The sequence below is a fragment of the Cherax quadricarinatus genome, chromosome 11, assembly GCF_038502225.1.
Source record: "Cherax quadricarinatus isolate ZL_2023a chromosome 11, ASM3850222v1, whole genome shotgun sequence".
Taxonomy (NCBI): domain Eukaryota; kingdom Metazoa; phylum Arthropoda; class Malacostraca; order Decapoda; family Parastacidae; genus Cherax; species Cherax quadricarinatus.
Window position 1 is genome coordinate 22,610,216 of NC_091302.1, and position 22,510 is coordinate 22,632,725.

The window sequence follows — 22,510 nt, forward strand, 5'->3', positions numbered from 1 at the left end:
TCCCAAATGATATCTAACACTTCAACCCCCAACCCACCAGATATCTAACACTACAACTCCCACCCCACCAGATATCTAACACTACAACCCCCAACCCACCAGATATCTAACACCACAACTCCCACCCCACCAGATATCTAACACTACAACCCCCACTCCACCAGATATCTAACACTACAACCCCCAACCCACCAGATATCTAACACCACAACTCCCACCCCACCAGATATCTAACACTACAACCCCCACTCCACCAGATATCTAACACTTCAACCCCCAACCCACCAGATATCTAACACTACAACCCTCACTCCACCAGATATCTAACACTACAACCCCCAACCCACCAGATATCTAACACTACAACCCTCACTCCACCAGATATCTAACACTTCAACCCCCACTCCACCAGATATCTAACACTACAACCCCCACTCCACCAGATATCTAACACTACAACCCCCAACCCACCAGATATCTAACACTACAACCCCCACTCCACCAGATATCTAACACTACAACCCCCACTCCACCAGATATCTAACACTACAACCCCCAACCCACCAGATATCTAACACTGCAACCCCCAACCCACCAGATATCTAACACTACAACCCTCACTCCACCAGATATCTAACACTTCAACCCCCACTCCACCAGATATCTAACACTACAACCCCCACTCCCCCAGATATCTAACACTACAACCCCCACTCCCCCAGATATCTAACACTACAACCCCCACTCCACCAGATATCTAACACTACAACCCCCACTCCCCCAGATATCTAACACTACAACCCTACAACAGAGAGATGCATCCCATCACGTGTATTACCTGTATTACAAGAAATTAACAACAATTGCCTCTGCAATTTATCTGGCACTTAACACTAACTGAAATAAACCTGCGCCACTAATTACGGTACAAGTTAAGACGATATTTTGGTCCATCGTGACCCACTGTCAGTGTCCTGGACAATGGTCCAGGACTGACCAAAACATGATCTTACTTTTCTTTTAGTAAGTTTATGTTTTTTTTAATTATTCCAGTAACGTTATTGTGACGTATCGTATATTCCAGTAACGTTATTGTGACGTATCGTATATTCCAGTAACGTTATTGTGACGTATCGTATATTTGAAACAAGTTAAGAGATAAGATAAGATTTCGTTCGGATTTTTAACCCCGGAGGGTTAGCCACCCAGGATAACCCAAGAAAGTCAGTGCGTCATCGAGGACTGTCTAACTTATTTCCATTGGGGTCCTTAATCTTGTCCCCCAGGATGCGACCCACACCAGTCGACTAACACCCAGGTACCTATTTGCTGCTAGGTGAACAGGACAATAGGTGTAAGGAAACGTGTCGAAATGTTTCCACCCGCCGGGAATCGAACCCGGGCCCTCCGTGTGTGAAGCGGGAGCTTTAGCCACCAGGCCACCGGGCCACCCCAAATATATAAAGTATTAAAAAAATATTTAATTTACAGTACGTTATAAATCAGCACTAAAGAATTTAATTGTTGAATTATTCCCACTTCCTGGGCAAAGAAATCTGAACGATATATTTTAGATTTATATAAATAATTCTAGATAATCCTGACGAGCAAATAAAATGAAGTATAATTGTTCTTCAACATTTCAGTCAGATTTTAGGAAGACAAAAAGATATATAACACAAGTTATTTATTGAAATAATTTTATAATTTTTATTCACCGCAGAAATTGGTGGCTGACTTTAATTCATTCTCATTTTCGCAGAGAATTATAATGAGGCTCCGAGGCAGGTTCGAGCCCACAACCGCAACTGAGCGAGCGAGTATTGTGACCATGCGGGCTCGTGGTATGTCTTTCCGATCCATCGCTCACGTGACTGGCGTAAGTGTGTCGACCGCGTACAGGTGGATACACCGCTTCCTGGAGAGCGGCAGCATCCACTCAACACCTTGCACACAAAAAGCTCTTAAAGCAAATGTCATATTTAAAGAAGCTTTTATTCGTGCAAACACTGCACAGTTTTCATTGTCTTCAATGAATTATATGTTTTCTCACCCATTCTGTAATATAGCACAAGTACCCTCTATATTACTGATAAGGAAACAAAATCAGTTTAATTTAAACCTTCTCCAAGAATTGGGACTTTTGAAAGTAATACACGAAGCTCGGTCCTCTTTCATTATTTAGTCTGATAAATGACTACAGTCAAACTACCCATGTGGCAAATAATATGTCCACTGAAATCTGGAACATAGTTGCGTCCGTGTTATCAATACATAGCAGTTTCTGAAATGTTGGTAAAATATGATTTAGAAAGACTACAACTGATATAAAAATATAGTCAAAGAGCTGTGTAAATTATTATTATTAAGTATATCGGAATTATGCGAAGCTCGCACATCTCTGCAGATAATTTTCTAATGTGACGTTCTTGGTATTCTCTTAAAAATCGATTTTAAACAAGTTATAGAACTTTCCTTTTACTTTGGAAAGTATACAGTCAGTATTTACTTCAACTGCTCTGAGGAACTAGGTAATAATTTATAGTTTAAAAGTGTATAATAATATGCAGCTTTATAAAGTTACAACTTTTTTGTAAGTGGGGAAAAAATCTTAAAAACAAAATGGTGTTTTAGATTTGATTAGGTTTGGTTAAATTAAATAAGGTTCGGTTACGCTACATTAGGTATGATTCGGAAAGATTGATTTATACTCCAACCCAACCCAATCAAAGCCAACCTAATCGAAGCAAACCTAACCCAACCCAAGCCAACTGAACCAAATCTACATCAGTCTAATGTAACCAAAGCAAAACATAACCTCACCCAACAAAATTATTTAACAGTGGCGCTCACTTTGCCTTGCTTTAAAAAGTTGTAAGTTGTTTCAAAAATCGTAAATTCACATAGGTAACACTCATTAGCCATTATTGGGGCTTATGTTAACATAACATTACTGCAACATCAGGTTTCAATACTACCTGTTACTGGTTCGGCGCCTGATAAACCACCTGCACTCCAGGAAGATTTGAATTGACTGATGCAGTGGTCGGAGAAGTGGCAGATGCAGTTTAATATAGACAAATGCAAAGTTCTAAATGTTGGACAGGACAATAACCATGCCACATATAAACTAAATAATGTAGATCTTAATATTACGGATTGCGAAAAAGATTTAGGAGTTCTGGTTAGCAGTAATCTGAAACCAAGACAACAGTGCATAAGTGTTCGCAATAAAGCTAATAGAATCCTTGGCTTCATATCAAGAAGCATAAATAATAGGAGTCCTCAGGTTGTTCTTCAACTCTATACATCCTTGGTTAGGCCTCATTTAGATTATGCTGCACAGTTTTGGTCACCGTATTACAGAATGGATATAAATTCTCTGGAAAATGTACAAAGGAGGATGACAAAGTTGATCCCATGTATCAGAAACCTTCCCTATGAGGATAGACTAAGGGCCCTGAAACTGCACTCTCTAGAAAGACGTAGAATTAGGGGGGATATGATTGAGGTGTATAAATGGAAGACAGGAATAAATAAAGGGGATGTAAATAGTGTGCTGAAAATATCTAGCCTAGACAGGACTCGCAGCAATGGTTTTAAGTTGGAAAAATTCAGATTCAGGAAGGATATAGGAAAGTACTGGTTTGGTAATAGAGTTGTGGATGAGTGGAACAAACTCCCAAGTACCGTTATAGAGGCCAGAACGTTGTGTGGCTTTAAAGATAGGTTGGATAGATACATGAGTAGATGTGGGTGGGTGTGAGTTAGACCTGATAGCTTGTGCTACCAGGTCGGTTGCCGTGTTCCTCCCTTAAGTCAATGTGACCTGACCTGACTAGGTTGGGTGCATTGGCATAAGCCTGTAGGAGACTTGGACCTGCCTCGCATGGGCCAGTAGGCTTTCTGCAGTGTTCCATCGTTCTTATGTTCTTATGTTATGTTCCTCTTGTAAGGATATATGTCTGGCTAATAACTCCAGGAATAAATAGTGTTGTACAACCCTTGTAGGTTTAGCGCTTCTTTTTTGTTATAATAATCCAGGAATAACAATTTAAGCAAGATACAGATAATTTTTGACTGTTTGAATATGCTGATTGACTAAGAAAATAAGTAAATGGGTTAGTTCCACCGAGCAGTTAAAGTAAATATTGACCAAACACATTTTTGTTCATATTCTAACGTCTCTGTGATTTCATTGTGATTCATCGTCTCCCCCCAAAAAAGTTGATATTAAAAATATGGGTGTCTTGTCGGAAAATAAAAGTCAAAATTCTAATTACATATCTGACTTTTAAACGATCTGTGCAATAGTTGATTTTTTGGTGCATTATTTCAATGTTAAATTGGTTTGATATAACGTATTATATAAGGTTAACAAGATGTAATTCAACGTAAATATGTCTGTAATAGTAATCGTGTGTAAATAGAGATCTCTCTGGATTGTGTTGAGTCAATAATAGCGTTTGCTTTAGTGCCGAAATTAATTTTCTTCATGTTTTTGTATATCGTGTTTAAGCTCATGTTTTCTTAATGAGATGAGTTAATAACATATTCCCTAATCTCGTTGGGTAATTAAGCCACATTAAATCTTACAATATCATGAACCAAAAATTCTGATGAAAGTGTTTCTGAAGAGTTTTTTCATAACTCATTACACAGCTGCTTATTGTTTACTGGGGATGGAAGTTAAGGAATTTTACTGTAACTTGAAATATCTTCAGCTGGTGGATCTCGTAACACTCTAATTAACTTTGTAAAACATCATTTTATCTCCTACAGCATCAATATATTTCGTGAAGCCTCAATAAATCTTGTCCATCTTAATTATGACACAAATGAAATAAACATATCTAGTAAAACAAAATGTTTAAGGCATCAACTATCCAATATACATAAGTAATATATAAAACAAACTGTACTAACCAGTTGGTTCTTTTACATAGGCTAAATTAAATTAAATATATATATATATATATATATATATATATATATATATATATATATATATATATATATATATATATATATATAGTAATGAAATCACGAAACAAGTGATTTTAAATCATTTACCAAACTGTGGCAGGCCAGGACTCGACCCTACAATCCTTGTGCCGCCTCATGAGACTGCACAATGTACGCATCACCTTACCACGGAGCCAGCGATCCCACAAGAACCAAGTACACAGCACGTAGCTACGTCTTTTCTGTCTTGGCCCGAGGACACTCGTGGCAGTGGTATCTCAAGGATTAATTTCAAACAGGATGAGGCTGAAATTAATCCTTGAGATACCACTGCCATGACTGTCCTCGGGCCAAGACAGATATCACATAGCTACGTGCTGTGTGCTTGGTTCATATATATATATATATATGTATGTGTGTGTGTGTGTGTGTGTGTGTGTGTGTGTGTGTGTGTGTGTGTGTGTGTCAAACAATAGCATAAGCAAACGAGAGGAAATAATAATAATTGTGAATAAGAAACCTTGTATCACGAGGGTACACTAAGACTTGGCTTTATCCCTTATGATAATAACCAAGCAAGGATATAATGCCTAACAGTTTGCTATAGTTTTCTGTATAAACAAATAAATGTGGAATAAAAATACATGCTTGATCATAGCAAGTAATTCACTCATAACGCAATTATTCCTGAAAATTCTAAGAGAAAATTTCTTAAGCAATGTTTATTCTGTTGAGTATATAATATTAGCAATATTATGAAAACGGTAATTCGAATTTACTTTTTTTAAATAAGTATCTAAATTAATTTGTAAAAATATAACGTTTTTAGCAATTTTTTATAAATAAATTTTGTGAAATTACGTAAAGACTTTCCATATCCAAATGTTTTCAAAGCTCTTGTTACCATGTCATAGAACAATAATAACCCCCCCCCACACACACACATACACACACACACATGATGGTGTATGTGCCAGGAACGTGCAGGGAGGCAGAGGAGAAAGTCATACGCAGGAATAAAATATTCAATGAGAGAAACAGATAGCCTAGCGCTCACCCAAAGGTGCAGAGAGGCCAAAGCTGAAGGTGATAAAGCATGGGAAAAAAACAGAAGGCAAAGAAATCAGGAAAACAATGAATTGAGAAGATCCCGAAGCAAATATACATGGATAAAAAGAGAGACTCAACGATAATTTGAGAATGACATAGTAAAGAAAGACAAATCCGACCCATAGTTGTTATATAGCCACATCAGGGGGTAGACAACAATAAGGAACCAGGTAATCAAGGTGAAGAAAGAAGTGGGAAAGATCACAGGGAATGACCTAGGAAGTCTGTAAGTAGCTCAGGAAGAAATTTAGGAAGGCATTCACAGAGGAAACCGAAAGACTACTGGCGAACTGAAGCAATAGAGTGCATCAGCGAGCGCTGCTTCGAAGGCAGAAGGGCCAGTCAGTATCTATGTGATGGTACTGAGACAGCGAATACCTCCATTCCTTGTCTCAGGACAGGGAGCCAATCGACACACGCATCTGTCTGAGGTGTGGAAGATAACAAATGTAGTTCAGATTTTTACGGAAGAAAGGTATCGTTAAACTACAGAACGCTAACACTGACGTGCATAATATACAGGGTAATGGAGAAAATGCATTTGTAGTCTCAGTGGGACCCATGCTTACATCCCTATGGTGTATAAATATACATAGTTGTATTAATCTTTTTGTAACCAGCTGGCCCAGCGACTCGCGCACTGGCCTGGAGCTTTACAACTTACTTGCCGCGAGTTCAATCCCCACCCGTACCTTGGTTCATATACCTCTAATCTAAAGTTTTAGCAGATGCAGCTGCCGCCATTCTCAATGCTCCAGTCATCTTATGTAATACTTCATCTAGGTCGTCTTCCCATATATGGTACATAATTTTTTGTTAACTGGGCCTGTTGCAAAGTGCATACATGACCCGTAAATAAAAATAATTAAGTAAGTTTATTCAGGTATACACAAATACAGTTACTTAGATTATCATACATAGCAGCATATGTGTAGAAAACCTAAGATAACCCAAAAAAGTCAGACAGAGTGACTTATTTTCACTGGGGTCCTTCAAGTCTGATTGCTTGATAGATCTATGCACAGTGGTGATGACTGCTAGTTGTACATAAGGTAAGAACATGTCCCAGTCTTCGGGTGCTTGTTCAGATAATATTGCCAGAATTTTCTTAACAGTTTGTTTGGTGTGTTATACCATAATATTGACTTGTGGGTGTTATGTCGTGGTCAAGGTACTAGTAGTACCAAAGAGTTTACTGACATGGGAAAATATTTTGGCTATAAATTTTGATCCTTTGTCAGTTACAAGTTGTTTCGGTGATGCAAAGACTGACACAGATCGTTCCAGTAATGATTCTGATATAGGTTGAGGATCTTTGCTCGAGATAAGAATTTGAGAAGTATATGTTAATATATGTCGACAAATAATCAACAAGTATCAAAATATGCTATGCACTTATTTCGATGACAGTTTCCATAGTAAACATATTTCATAACATAAGAAAGCAGTCCTGGAAAATAATACGTATTCTTAGCCCGTTTAGATGTTCTATATATGTCTGGGAGAATTGCTATGTCTGAAGAACGAACCTAACATAATGTTGCCTTTCTCAAGGATTCGAGATTTACTATTTGCTATAAGATTCTGTCAGGTGCTTCCACTACCTATTACAATACACCGTCTTTTAGCTCAAATTTCTCCATCTTCCAAATAAGTGATCACTTGCTGTCATCATTCTTCCTTTACGTGAGGTTCTCATAATTTGTCACTATCCAGGGTTACTGTGTTTATGGTCTTATTTGTAGATGAGATGGTTCAGCTAAGGGAATCAGGTACACGATAGAATGCACCTGGATGACATATTTGGTATGAATGGGCTGAAAATTCAAAGCTCCACCTAGTCATGTGATGACATTTGGTCCTCTTAAAAATGTAAATCAATACCCTATGGTCCGTAATTATTATGGTCCGTAATTATCTTTAAGTGTCTCTTGAATATATATGATTCAAGGTAACGGATACTCTCGATTACTACTAAAGCCTTCATGTCAGTTGTGGAGCAACGTAGCTCTGGACCTTTAAGTTTATTGTTAAATTACGCAAACTTTCTGCTTTAAACATCCACCAACTGCAATAACCGATATATCAGAATGGATTTCATATTGCTTGCCAAAGTTAGGGATGACTAAAACAGGTTGATTAACTCAACTTTTAATTTGCTGTATGCCAGTTCATGCTCACTTTCCCACTTGAAAGTTGCATTCTTCCTTGTAAGATTAGTCAGAGAGGCAGCAGTTATTTCTGCTGTCTTGATATGACACCAGAAATAGCCAACAACGTTCATACATCGTGTTGTCCTAGATGTAGGAATCTGAGTAACTGTTTTGCTCTTTCCTGGGTTTGGCCTAATGCTGTAACGGCCAATGAGAAATTTGAAAGATGTTGCCACTAGTTTAACTTTTTGGGCCTGCAGCTTATATCCTGGTGTATCCAGAAGTGATAAGGTTTTCGCTAAGTTATTAAGAAAGGTTTAAAAAAATAAAAGAAGAATATTCAGCAACATCTTCAAGATAACCGAGAGAATATTTTCGAATTTGAGAGGAGCTGAATTAAGTGCGGAATCCATTCTCTTGAACAAGTATACTTTATTCCATTAGAGGAAGCAGTTTTTTTCTATCCTCTGCTACATGGATAGCCCAATAAGCAGGCTTAGAATCAAAGGAAGAAAAATATTTAGTACAGTCAAAAGAGTCAAGAATTCCTTGAATTCAAGGTAATGGATAACTATCTCCAGTGATTACCTCACTGACTTTCATATAATCTACACACAAGGGGTATGTCTGGTCTGGGTTCTTAGCTACAGAAAGCTATGAATAAGAACTTGGTTTTGTCATTCACTGTTTCAACATTTTCTGATACTCTTCCCTTATGATCCTCTTTTTCCTTTCAGGCAGCCGGTACCGGCATACCTAAGAGGGTGGGTTACCTCCACTTGGTACACTGTGTTCAGTTTCTTTGTTATCCTTAGATAACAGCCCTGGGAAGTATTTTAAAATTTCTTGAATAACCTCATTCTCTGGTGAAGTGAGATGATTGAGACTCGAATCTTTCAAGGAAGGTTCTAGAACTGCCTCAACCTGGCCCAAGGAAGACTATAGAAAGAAATCAGGATTAACAGCACTAAATGCACAGTTTTCGAATGGTGTAGGAAAAGAGTTGGAAGAGTTAGATTAACAGCGTGGCTAGGGCAAATAACTTCATCCATGTGATAAATAGTTTGAAAACCAACAAGTTGAAGACTGAGACACTTATGCAACATATGGGAATCTGTATTAAGGAAACGTTTCCCCACACATTGGCAAGGAGAGGAGGAGTTTGAGGTAATCAGTCCCTCAGCCTGGGATCGATGTGTTCAGTCCATTACCCTTCCAAGAGTGATGGACTCAACCCTGGTGAGCAGGATCTTAGTTTGTCTGTTCCTGGTGACAGTATCTGATGGTAAGGTGTCCGGGTTAAGTTCTGTCATATTATAGGAACTATCATGTAAGAAGGAAAGTTTGAGATCATAACCTGTTGTTGTTAGTTAGGTACAACTTGTCTAGGTACAAAATCTGTAAAAAAAAATCACCTAACCTTGCAGAAGTGATTGGTGTTGACAGGTGGAAATCTGAGTCAAATTTCCACTTTACCAGTAACCTCGACCTCATCTAAAATTATCCAATTTACTAAATACTCCTCAAATTATTTGTGTATGACATAATAATAAAAAAAAATGTTAAAAAGTTGATTTAGAGCCACTAATGAAACAAATATAATTTTAAGTTATAATTAGAAAATATTAAAAAATTATAAACTAAATAATAGCAGAATATTATTAAAAGAAAATACACTGAATAAATAAATCATGCAGTATAAATAATGCAAAAATAATACACTTCATAAATCAATATATATAGTAGTATTTCAATTACCAATTACGCCAAGGTTTGTGAGGGTAATTTTACTTTCCTAACATCACCAATAATTTTTAATACATATACATTGCTACAAAATAAGAAAAATAAAATGAAAACCGCTTGACACCCTATGTTATGACGGGTTCCAGAAGGGAAAGTGAAAAGTATTGTAATAACGAGTTTGAGCAAAGAAATGGAGAAATGGGGCGACTATAATAATAAACAGATACGGTAATAGGAATGGAAATGAAATAATATATAATCATACAGTCTAATTTATCTCAGCAATGAGGACTATAAATAAAGAGTAATATATAAATAATGAATGAAAACTACCACCAAATGAACAAGTTATAAGACATACAGTAACTACAATAGGGAGAAAGGAGAACCCAGTCAAATTTGTTCAGTTATGATTCCCCCAAAAGACTTCCTTATTGTATAAATTTTCATAAAGAGAGAGAAAAAATAAAGATAAGTTGTTTGACTGTGCATGGAAGATAGTATACATGAGATGAAACAATTGATTTTTAATATTATGAATGAGAAAAGGTTGGATGTCCTAACTCTAAGCAAATTGAGACTAAAAACGTTAATTTGGATTTCAGTGGTGAGGAGTAACTGGGACAAGGTCAGGTGTAGCTGAGAGACTCAGAGCGAAGGAAGGAGCAGCAGTTATATCAAATGATCTGTTGTGGAAAGAGAAAAGGGAACATAATATTATATATTCAAGAATCAAGTGGATTAAAAGAATGGTGGGATGTAAGAATGAGCAAGAGTGAGCATTTATACACCTAGGGAAGTGAGAAGAATATGGGAGAGGGAAATTTGGGGAAGAATTAGACGAGACTTTATGGATTTTCGAACTAATTGGAAAAAAATGACTGTTTTTGAGGCCTAAATACTAAAGTGGGAGAAACTGTTGTAGAGGGAATAGCAGGTAATTTTAGAGTGCCAGGGCTAAATGAGGTATGTATAAATGAAATTTAATAACAGGTAGTACATATTTTAAGAAAATCGAATAAGAATATGAGATGTAATATAGAGCGTGATGATAGCAGCTTTTTTGAACTATGTATTAGAAGATAAAAGGTTGATGGGTTGACTTCTTCATGTGAATGTTGATATATGGGCACCAGATACACCAGATCATTATTTAGTGTAGCTATAGTGAGAGTAGGAGGTAGGTCAGGTACAAGGACAATTTCATTGGTGGGAGGAGATAGTTTGGGTAAGTAGCAACTATTGGAAGAAAGGTGAGCTAGAGTGAGTACAAGTAATGAGGAAGAGGTCGAGGTGGTGGAGGTATGGTGCAGATTTTGTGGAAAATTACATTTATCTGAATGTAACTCACAATGTACATACCAGTAAATGGCAACAAAGATAATTATTATTTATCAAAGTTACAGACAAGTAGGAATTTGGGACACCTAGGTCGCAAAAAAATGTCCCCCTTCGATACCTACAACTGTCATATCCACAAGTTGCTCTAGACCTATTAATTACAAATGAAATATGTATCACCAGGAATTCTGGTAAATATATAAATTTGTGGACTGTATGTTAAAATTAATAAATGATTATATATATACACATTTATATAACAGAAGGAGAATATATCTTAATACCACTTACCAATTTGACTGGAGATTACTGTGTATCATACTCAAAAAACTTATTCTAACTAAATTTATGATGATAATACTGGCCAGAATTACAACACAATCTAGATAGCTTATCTGAAGTTCCTGGAGCTGTCTTGTCCAGTCGCCTGATATCTAAAGTTATGCAGGAATGCACATCCAACAATTTCGGCTTCTATTTGAGAGGTTTTAAGTCCAATATAACCTCTAAAGCACGAAAATCCTCCCGTTTATTCCCTAACGTTTGTGTTGACGAGTTCAAACATGGCGAGTCTCTTCTGCGCAGGCGCAGAATTTCCCATATTTTATAACATAAATTTTATTAAATACAATGTATTACACTAATTTACATAAAAAATACACTGTATTTTTTCCGGAAAATACATTATTTTCCACAGATTTAATCATACAGTGTTATAGTGCGCAGCAGAAGTTTGTGGGTATAGAAGGGTGAGCACAGGCGAGAAGAGTAGTTGGTGGAATGACGGAGTAAAGACGTTGGTAATTGAGTAAAAGCTGCCATATGAGAAGGTTTTACTATGTAGGAATAATACACGGAGGGTAGAGTATATGTAAAGTAAAAGAGAGGTTAAATGAGTGGTGAAGAAATGCCACAGGAAAGCTAAGGAGAGAGGGAGGATGGGATTTTTATCAACAAATTTTGCTGAGAAGGCTAAGAATAAGAAAAAGTTTTGAAGTGAGATCAATAAGTTATGAAAGTCTAGAGAACAAATTGATTTAACAGTTAAAAAGAGGAGAGATCCATTAGACGAGATGATAAAGGTACTGGGAAGATGAAAGAAATATTTAGAAAAGTTGTTGACAAAGAGAGGAAGTCACTGATTTCTTGCCTTGTTCAGAGTGTATAAAATCTCGTAGGAGTTAGGAAGACCCAGATGTAAGTGTGGGTGTAAGTGTGTGAGGCAGTGGGTAGAATAAAAGAGGATAAAGCAGCTGGGATACATGAGAGTAAGAAAGAAATGATAAAAGAAGGTGGGGAAATAGTTTTAATAAAGTGCTTGGTGCATTTGTTTAGGTTATGCATGAAATGCAGACAGGTACCCAGAGTGAGAGAGAGCAAGCATACTTCCTCTGAATAAGGTAAAGGATAGTATAACAGGGTATTAGAATTATAGAGGAATAACTCGGTTGACCATACCAGGTAAAGTGTAAGGTAGATTGATCACTGAAAGAATTATGGGTAAGACCGAGAGTTGAACTGCAAAGGAACAAGGAGGTTTTATGATGGGAATGAGATGTGCAGAGCAAGCGTTCACACTGAATCATTTCAGCGAACACTACTGCGATAAACATAAGAACATAAGAAAAGAGGAACACTGCAACACTAGATAAATCTATCTCATTCCCAAACCAACTAACAAAAATATCTACCTAAGGAATAAGTTTTGATAACCCTTTTAAACTCATGTGCAAGACCCACTCAAATCCATCTGCTCTTACTCATGTATATATCTAACCTAAATATGAAGCTACCAATCAAAGCTTTAATGACCCTATTAAGCAGTCCGTTCCACTCATCGTTTATATCTCATCTAAATCTAAACTTGTCCAATTTGAATCCGTTATTTTGAGTTCTTTCATAGGGGGATAGCCTCGTGACATAATTTATGTGTCCTTCATTTATACCCATCTTCCACTTATACACTTCAATCGTTACTTTTATTGATTTATAAACGGCATATAGCGGGAGCAACTTGACAGATGTTGCAAAAATATGGAACAAGTGGAAAGTTTTTTAAATCAATAAAAGCTTTTATGAATATAGCGAGATTATGTACATAGACAGACATGTGTGATGTCATGGTTGTCTTACATGTTTATTGATGGTTATGTAAAAGACGTGAATAACAGGATGTTAGGAAGAGGTGTTGAACGAAAGGATAACGAATGTAATACAAAGTAGGATTTGTCACAGATGCTTTATGCTGATGACACATATTTTGAGAGATTCTAAATACATGTTGCAAAGGAAGATAAATGAATTTGAGAGGGTATGCATAAGATAGAAAATAAGGTGAACATAGGAAAGATTAAAACGATGAAAGTATCAAAATAAATAGAGGCAGCGAGAGATTGAATAACAGATTACAGGGAGGGAGTTTGGAAGAATCGGAAAGGGGGGTGGGGTGGCAATCTATGTCCGATAATGTTTAAAATGTTGCATGAAAATGGGCATAAAGTCTGAAACACATACTGGTATATATATACATATATATATATATATATATATATATATATATATATATATATATATATATATATATATATATATATATATATATATATATATATATATATATATATATATATATATATATATATATATATATATATATATACATATATATATATATATACAATAAGATCACAGTAAACAGGTGATTTCAGAATATGCAAAACAACCAATGCTCTATTTATTCATGTAAGAGATTTTAACCATCCAATTGATTTTCAAAAAGTTGAGAAAGTAGTATTAAGCAAGTCCATGGTCGACAGGAATATAATTGAATCTTGTTTCATAAAAAGCAGTTTTGACAATAATATGAATATTTCCTTTGGTTTATATAAATTAGATCCATTTATAATTAATAGAATTTGGGAAGAATTTAATAATACACTGGACAAATAATCATTAAAATTTCTTATTTCTTGGGTAGAATAGTTTGTGGGGTGAGTTGTGCCAAGGACCTTTCCAAGTTGGGTCGGCGCGCGTCAGGTGTTTAAACCGTTGTGGGATCTGATAGTGAGGTGCCGACCAGACCCCTTATATAGCTTCCTTGGATGCTTTACTTTCATAGTTCCTTGATAATGTGAGTAGTCACGAAAGCGCTTGGAATTTCTCTATTCTTTCAGAGTGGTTGTTTTGCATATATATATATATATATATATATATATATATATATATATATATATATATATATATATATATATATATATATATATATATATATATATATATATATATGTATATATATATATATATATATATATATATATATATATATATATATATATATATATATATATTTATATATATATGTACATATATATATATATATATATATATATGTATTTGTGGCAGTGAAGCAGCAGACCGATTCGGATACCATGGTCTTGTGTGCCGTAAATCCGAGGGAAAGATTGCAAGACATGAGGAGGTTAATAACATTATCAAGAGGAGCCTCACAACAGCTGGATGCCCAGCAGTAAGGGAGACACCCCAACTATGCAGATCTGATGGCAGCCAGAAACTTCCAGATGGTATCACCCTTCAAGCCTGGACAGATGGGAAGCAGGTGGTGTGGGACTATACATGTGCATCTACCTTGGCTGATACCTATCTCCAATACACCAGGGAGGAAGGAGGGGCAGCTGCCAACTTCAGGGAGTCCCAAAAGTCTAGAAAATATGGAGAACTTGCCCATCATTATATGTTTGTTCCCATAGGCTAAGAGACCCTTGGCTCATGGGGAAAGAGTGTATCTAAATTCCTTAAGGAGCTGGGAAAAAGAGTCATCAGGGTAACTAGGGATCCCAGGGCAGCTAGTTTTCTGTTCCAGCGGCTCAGTGTGGCTGTTCAAAGGGGTAATGCCTGCTGTATTTTGGGCACACGCCCCAGCTCTGAGGAGCTGGATGAGATTTTCGCCTTATAATCGGTGATACACACATAACATGTACCTTATATGCCACCTTTATATCAACAATGTATCTCTTAAATCTTCTGTACCATATTATGTAATAAAATATTCCTATTGGTAAAAAAAAAAATATATGAAAAGATGGGGAGGTAGGGGAAGTGGAATATTCAAACGGCTTCAGGAAGAAATCCAAATGTTCTTCCTTGAAGCCTTTTTATCCACTTCTCCGAGGCTATGGGTCCCACAATTTACACCAGAGGTGGACCCCATCCTATATATATTTTAAAAATAAAAAAAAATAATATGTATATATATATATATATATATATATATATATATATATATATATATATATATATATATATATATATATATATATATATATATATATATATATATATATATACATATATATATATATATATATATATATATATATATATATATATATATATATATATATATATATATATATATATACGTCGTTCCGAATATGTAAAACTGGTCAATTAGCAAGAACTCATTTAAAATTAAGTCCTTTCTAAAATTTTCTCTTATACGTTTAAAGATATATTTTTTCATTAATGTTAATGTAAATATTTTTAATTTTGCTCCAAAAGAATCTTAGAAAACTTACCTAACCTTATTATAACAAGAACAATTTATTTTAGCCTAACTCAACTAAATATATTTTAGATTTGTTTACAATAATTTAATACTAAACAAACACAGTGAAATATATTTTTTTCGTTAGGTTCAGAATGATTTTGGCGAAATTATTGCATACACAAATTTTCACTTGTCCTATATGGCAAGATGAACGTTGCTATTTAAGCCAAGATGGCAAGTTCTGCCTATTCGGCACGACATATATATATATATATATATATATATATATATATATATATATATATATATATATATATATATATATATATATATATATATATATATATATATATATATATATATATATATATTTTTTTTTTTTTTTTTTTTTTTTTTTTTTTCAACAAGTCGGCCGTTTCCCACCGAGGCAGGGTGACCCAAAAAAAAAAGAAAGAAAATCCCCAAAAAGAAAATAATTTCATCATCATTCAACACTTTCACCACACTCGCACATTATCACTGTTTTTGCAGAGGTGCTCAGAATACAACAGTTTAGAAGCATATACGTATAAAGATACACAACATATCCCTCCAAACTGCCAATATCCCAAACCACTCCTTTAAAGTGCAGGCATTGTACTTCCCATTTCCAGGATTCAAGTCCGACTATATGAAAATAACCGGTTTCCCTGAATCCCTTCACTAAATATTACCCTGCTCACACTCCAACAGATCGTCAGGTCCCAAGTACCATTCGTCTCCATTCACTCCTATCTAACACGCTCACGCACGCTTGCTGGAAGTCCAAGCCCCTTGCCCACAAAACCTCCTTTACCCCCTCTCTCCAACCCTTTCGAGGACGACCCCTACCCCTACCACTCTGAAAGAATAGAGAAATTCCAAGCGCTTTCGTGACTACTCACATTATCAAGGAACTATGAAAGTAAAGCATCCAAGGAAGCTATATAAGGGGTCTGGTCGGCACCTCACTATCAGATCCCACAACGGTTAAACACCTGACGCGCGCCGACCTGTGCAAAGGACCTATCCAAGTTGGGTCGGCGCGCGTCAGGTGTTTAACCGTTGTGGGATCTGATAGTGAGGTGCTGGCCAGACCCCTTATATAGCTTCCTTGGATGCTTTACTTTCATAGTTCCTTGATAATGTGAGTAGTCACGAAAGCGCTTGGAATTTCTCTATTCTTTCAGAGTGGTTGTTTTGCATATTCTGAAATCACCTGTTTACTGTGATCTTATTGCATATATATATATATATATATATATATATATATATATATATATATATATATATATATATATATATATATATATATATATATATACATATATATATATATATATATATATATATATATATATATATATATATATATATATTATATATATATACCTCCTGGAGATGGGAAGTACAGTGCCTGCACTCTGAAGGAGGGGTGTTAATGTTGCAGTTTAAAAACTGTAGTGTAAAGCACCCTTCTGGCAAGACAGTGATGGAGTGAATGATGGTGAAAGTTTTTCTTTTCGGGCCAGTGTGATAATAAAAATATATATATATATATATATATATATATATATATATATATATATATATATATATATATATATATATATATATATATATATATATATATATATATATATATATATACCAAGAACACAGGTCTGACAGAAGTTAAAAGCATCCTGATGGAGCCACTATGCTACCCTGGAAGGATGGTAAGCAGAATGCCTGGGAATACACCCGTGTCGCCACATTGGCTGACACCTACTTGCAATACTCTGAAACTGAAGGGGATGGAGCCGCCAGCTACAAGGAGACCCAGAAGACCAGTAAATATGTCTACTTGCTCCTATACTATAACATCATCCCAGTAGGGTCGGAGACCCATGGAGCATGGGGCAAGTGTGCCGTAAAGTTCCACAAAGAGCTGGGTGAAAAACTCATCACGGAAACCAAGGATCACAGAGCGGCCAGCTTCCTCTTTCAGAGACTCAGTGTTGCAATCCAGAGGGCAAATGCCTGCAACATTCTGGGTACAAGACCCACCGCCGGGGAGCTGGACTATGTATCCGAGATGTAGGCTCTGAGATGTTATCTATGTTGTTCTCCCCACTGTATTTTTTTGTAAATATATTTTATCTTTAAATAAAGTCTACATAGAATATGGAATATAGAGAGTGGAAGAAGACACTATTCAAACAGCTCAGGTGGGAACTTTGAGTCTTCCCTGAAATGTTTCATAAATATTTTGAAGATTCTTGATCTGATTCACTAATTATATTAGTTCCTTAATTATTGATATACACCATGATTTTAACATGTAGGAACACTGCAGAGCACTCTAGCTCTATCTAATAGGCATCTATTGTTTACTTGCATCAGTCTATCTAAATTATAGCCCTTGTAATTTATATGAACAAAAAAAAAGCTCTTGCTAATACATTATCTCCATGTCTACGAGTCACAAAGAACGCCAAACGAGGTATAAGTGAAGGTATTAGCTAAGATACTGGCACTATGAAACTTATTACATTCATTGCTTGCAAGCTGGGATGATTTGACACTGGGAAGGTTTAATTCTTAAAATACCTTAATGTCTAAAATAAACGTGCCTTCAATGCCGGCGATTTTTTTTAATTATTTTATGTTCCTCAATCATTTTCCCAAATTTTAGAACAGAAATACGACAAGAATGAGTAAAATTTAATTATCCCTTAGAGAGACATGAAGGTCTGAGGATGAGCTCTCGTGGCAAAGTGTTTGCCACCTGAAGGAAGCTGCTGTGTGTTTGAATAGTTTTCGATTTTTCCAGCTTTTCTAATTTACACACACACACACACACACACACACATACATACATATATATATATATATATATATATATATATATATATATATATATATATATATATATATATATATATATATATATATATATATATATATATATTATTTCATTTACACTAAAAAATGTAAGCCCCAGTAGCGAAAGCTATTGAGGCTGTGAGAAGAGACAGTAGAGTGAGAGACGTTGGCTGTCGATGGAAACATGGCCAAAAGTTTTGTTTTCGAATTCTTCCTGCTACGGCTGGTGTTTACTGGCTCTCACAATGCCCCCTACTCAACACGATCATTTTTTTACAAAACACAAACTTACGGTACGGACTTGTTTTCTCTGATGTAGTCCTAAAGAGTCCAATCCGCACCATTTTGGACCACCCGCAGTTTTGAAGAGATAGACTTATTTCTCCTCTCCCTATATGTTCACTTATTCAAGATCCTCTAATATTTTTGTGTCTGGCGGAGTGTTATCGTTTAGAAACCTGCTAAGAGGAGAGGACACTTTGAAGGACACCTAGAACTAGAAGAACTCACAGGTAATGGTCCACAATGGGTTAGGGACACCCACCGACTGTGACTCTGTACTTCACTAACAGTAGCGTAGAAACGAAAAGGAAGAGACTAGAAAATGTGCTCAAAATAAAAGCATATCTGTTTTGTTTATAACTTTCCCTGCCTTGAAGGACTTCTGACTTCTCTATTTACGGAAAAAGTGATGCATGAAAGAAGACTGCATTTGGTTTTAAGTCACACTAGACAGGCACTTATGACGCTGCAGTCTTTGACAGAAGGATTTTCACAATACTCCTGACAAATGAATTCACCACCTCTTGAGCTATCCCCCGCAAGGGGATACCTATAATGTTGTACGAGTTCATTTTTTCTTAATTTCTTTTATACAAAGTTTCTGTACAATCCTTGAAAACGCATTTTCTGATCGGCTTCATTCCTTCAATATTTGTACATCAAACCAAGAGAAAGGATTGACTAGATATTTCGCTGGACCGGTGCCCGACTGATATCGGTTTTCATGTGATTATTTGAAAATCACACTTGTAATCGACTTAAAGAGTAACAACCGAAATGTCGGGGAGAGGGTAGGAGGGAAGTGTCTAATTCTACTGAAACTTCAATCAGAGTCAGACGGCAGTGATATAATCGTTTTGTAAGCTTCTACCTCTCGCAGAGATTGAGTCTTCATTTTGAACAATGGCTTTATGAATGCTGGTAACCATGGGTTCCCGAACAAGATATATTCCACTTGTTGCTTCAACCCAGAATCACTTAGGACTATTTTGTTTTCATTGGTAATAATTCTGATCAGCCTAGTTGAATTACTCTTTATTTTTACCCACTTTAACACTAATTTTCTAAGTCTTTGTAACAATGTTGGATCTGCTTGCATAACGTCACAATTAAACTCACGTTATATAATATATATGAGGTTCTCGTGCATTTTATTTTAATTTAATTTTTCTTTCAGTTATGCAACAGCTATGGTGACGACATCATTAGCGTCAGTGGTGTTTCTTATGGCTTTTGTTATGTGTAGGGAAGTTAAGCAGATATCTCGACCTGATGGTAGGTACCACAACGTATTCCTAATGCAATTTTCTGAGTTCCATGGCTATTCCATAGAAAAGAATTATGATTTTTTTTCAATTTATCATTTCGACTTAGTGTATAGCAACTTGCCAGGCAAACATGACACTTCAAAATGGCAAATATTAGCCAATCTGAATTTTCATAATTATAAATGCATAAACACTATTACAAGCAAGGAGGATTCATTCATCTCTTGAAGTCAACAGTTCTTGACCCGATCTTAGTTTATTATACCTATCTTAATATACCGTATTACCGTGTTTCTCATTAATAAGCATCAGTCATTGTTACCAACCAAGCAATCTGCAATCATGCACCCAAGCAATCTGCAATCATGCATCCAAGCAATCTGCAATCATGCACCCAAGCAATCTTCAGTCATGCACCCAAGCAATCTGCAATCATGCACCCAAGCAATATTCAGTCATGCACCCAAGCAATCTGCAATCATACACCCAAGCAATCTGCAATCATGCACCCAAGCAATCTGCAAACATGCACCCAAGCAATCTGCAATCATACACCCAAGCAATCTGCAATCATGCACCCAAGCAATCTGCAATCATGCACCCAAGCAATCTGCAAACATGCACCCAAGCAATCTGCAATCATGCATCCAAGCAATCTGCAATCATACACCCAAGCAATCTGCAATCATGCACCCAAGCAATTGCAATCATACACCCAAGCAATATTCAGTCATGCACCCAAGCAATCTACAATCATGCATCCAAGCAATCTGCAATCATACACCCAAGCAATCTGCAATCATACACCCAAGCAATCTGCAATCATGCACCCAAGCAATCTGCAATCATACACCCAAGCAATCTACAATCATGCATCCAAGCAATCTGCAATCATACACCCAAGCAATCTGCAATCATGCACCCAAGCAATCTGCAATCATACACCCAAGCAATATTCAGTCATGCACCCAAGCAATCTGCAATCATACACCCAAGCAATCTGCAGTCATGCACCCAAGCAATCTGCAATCATGCACCCAAGCAATCTGCAATCATGCATCCAAGCAATCTGCAATCATACACCCAAGCAATATTCAGTCATGCACCCAAGCAATCTGCAATCATACACCCAAGCAATCTGCAATCATACACCCAAGCAATCTGCAATCATGCACCCAAGCAATCTGCAAACATGCACCCAAGCAATCTGCAATCATACACCCAAGCAATCTGCAATCATACAATCTGTAAAAAACAGTCAGATTAATATCACTGATTTTAATTTATGTTAAATTCTTCTTAGAAGAAGAAATAGGCAAAAATAACTTACGTTCACTATAGCAAGATAAAGTTGGGGCTCTAAGATAAGTTTGGCACTAAACAAAGTTTTTTAGTCTTTTTCAATGAGAAGTGAATCAATTAATTTTTTTTTTTTTTTTTATTCGCCAGTATTCTCCCGGCCCGGGTCTTTTCCAAGTAGTGGTGACCCGGCCTTGGCTCCCTATCTGGGGAGTGTCTCGAGACTTAAGTCTCCCATGGGAGGAGGTACAAGTACCTCCTCATCTTTGGGACCAAGTGTCCCCAGGCCTAGCCACATTCCCCGCCCTCACGGGGCTCGTAGGGAGAAGCTAGGCCTCTGGTCTGCCATCTACCCCGCCTCAAAGGGGCTCGTGGGGATGGCAGTCTTGTGAGATGCAGGTGGTAGCAAACCCAGGCCTTCAAACCCCTCTTATCAATTAATTCAGAAGAAAAAATTTGGCCTAATTAACCCGTTCATTGCATTAGGCTTTATATGATAATATATTATATTATGCCCAATTGGCGAGTTTGGGCTATTCGTCAATATCATTTACTTTAAGCAATATTAAATAAATTTAAACTGACCTATGCTATACATAGAAGAATTAAGCTAAAGAAAATTATGCTGATTTAATTTAGTTTAGGTGATGTTTCTAAGTTAAGTTTGGTCCAAAAATAAAACATTTTACAGTACATCATTATTAATGAAAAAAAATATCCATCAATTTGTAAAAAAAAAAATATGTGATCATGCACGTTTGCTCACCTATTTATGGCAGGGGGGAGGGGGGAGCAGTGTGAAAATTATTATAATTATTATTATTATTATTATTATTATTATTATTATCATTATTATTATAATTATTATTATTATTATTATTATTATTATTATT

The 22,510-nt window shown here is 36.1% G+C and overlaps 1 long non-coding RNA gene across 1 annotated transcript in view; it reads left to right on the forward strand.

Annotated features, from left to right (window-relative positions):
• LOC138852554 (uncharacterized) overlaps positions 1–22,510 on the forward strand; it is a 42,946-nt gene that overhangs the window by 14,644 nt on the left and 5,792 nt on the right. Inside the window, exon 2 of the long non-coding RNA XR_011391863.1 lies at positions 20,228–20,325. This is a non-coding gene — a long non-coding RNA (uncharacterized lncRNA). The remainder of the gene's footprint in view (positions 1–20,227; positions 20,326–22,510) is intronic.